Genomic DNA, 643 nt, shown 5'->3' with positions numbered 1-643 from the left:
GGCAGCCGCACAAGGGGGTACGGGGCTATATATATATGGGTATATATATATAGGGGTATATGGATATGGCGGACAGACCCACAAAAAAAAAAAAAAAAAAAAAAAAGGGGTCCGTAAACCCCGGTCAAAAAAAATTGACCAAACATAACCGCCAAAGGCGGGTTGGAAGCTTCCCGTACCAATATAGTACAAAAACTGTATCAATAATAGCGTTAGTTGAAAGGAGTTGTGTTCCACAACGGTTTTCAATTTTGATGAGGGGTCCTTCCCGGCACTTGGGACCGTGTACAAAAACCCCCCCCCCCCCTCCCAGGCCACACTGGGGAGGGGTCAGGGTCCGGGACGTCGGCCCCGGGATAGCGCCGTGAACGGCGTCAGGGGGCGAAAAAAACCCACATGGCGAGTGTGGAACACCAAATGCACCCAAGTGTGCAAGCAAGGCAAAAACACCGGAAAACACAGGAAAAAGCGCGGCATACCCGAAAAAAAGGCAAATAAAAGGAACGAGACGGAAAAAACACAAAACAAAACAAAAATGCAGGCAATACCACCCATGAAGCGAAAATGAGGGGGCCCAAAGGAGGTGGCGGACACCCAACGTGGGGGGGGGGGGGCACCCCCCCAAGGGGGTACGGGGCTATAT

The 643-nt window shown here is 51.2% G+C and overlaps 1 non-coding gene across 1 annotated transcript, besides 1 other annotated feature; it reads right to left on the bottom strand.

Moving 5' to 3' along the window:
* Positions 1–82: 82 nt before the first annotated feature.
* Positions 83–106: a microsatellite.
* Tc00.1047053411207.10 lies at positions 107–218 on the bottom strand. Its single transcript, XR_008254048.1, has one exon. It is a non-coding gene; the product is annotated as a spliced leader RNA (transcript).
* Between the last annotated feature and the right edge of the window lie 425 nt (positions 219–643).

The sequence above is a fragment of the Trypanosoma cruzi genome (assembly GCF_000209065.1).
Source record: "Trypanosoma cruzi strain CL Brener chromosome Unknown tcruzi_1047053411207, whole genome shotgun sequence".
Taxonomy (NCBI): domain Eukaryota; phylum Euglenozoa; class Kinetoplastea; order Trypanosomatida; family Trypanosomatidae; genus Trypanosoma; species Trypanosoma cruzi.
The sequence above is the reverse complement of the archived record's forward strand: the minus strand, read 5'-3'. Positions and strand labels throughout refer to the sequence as shown.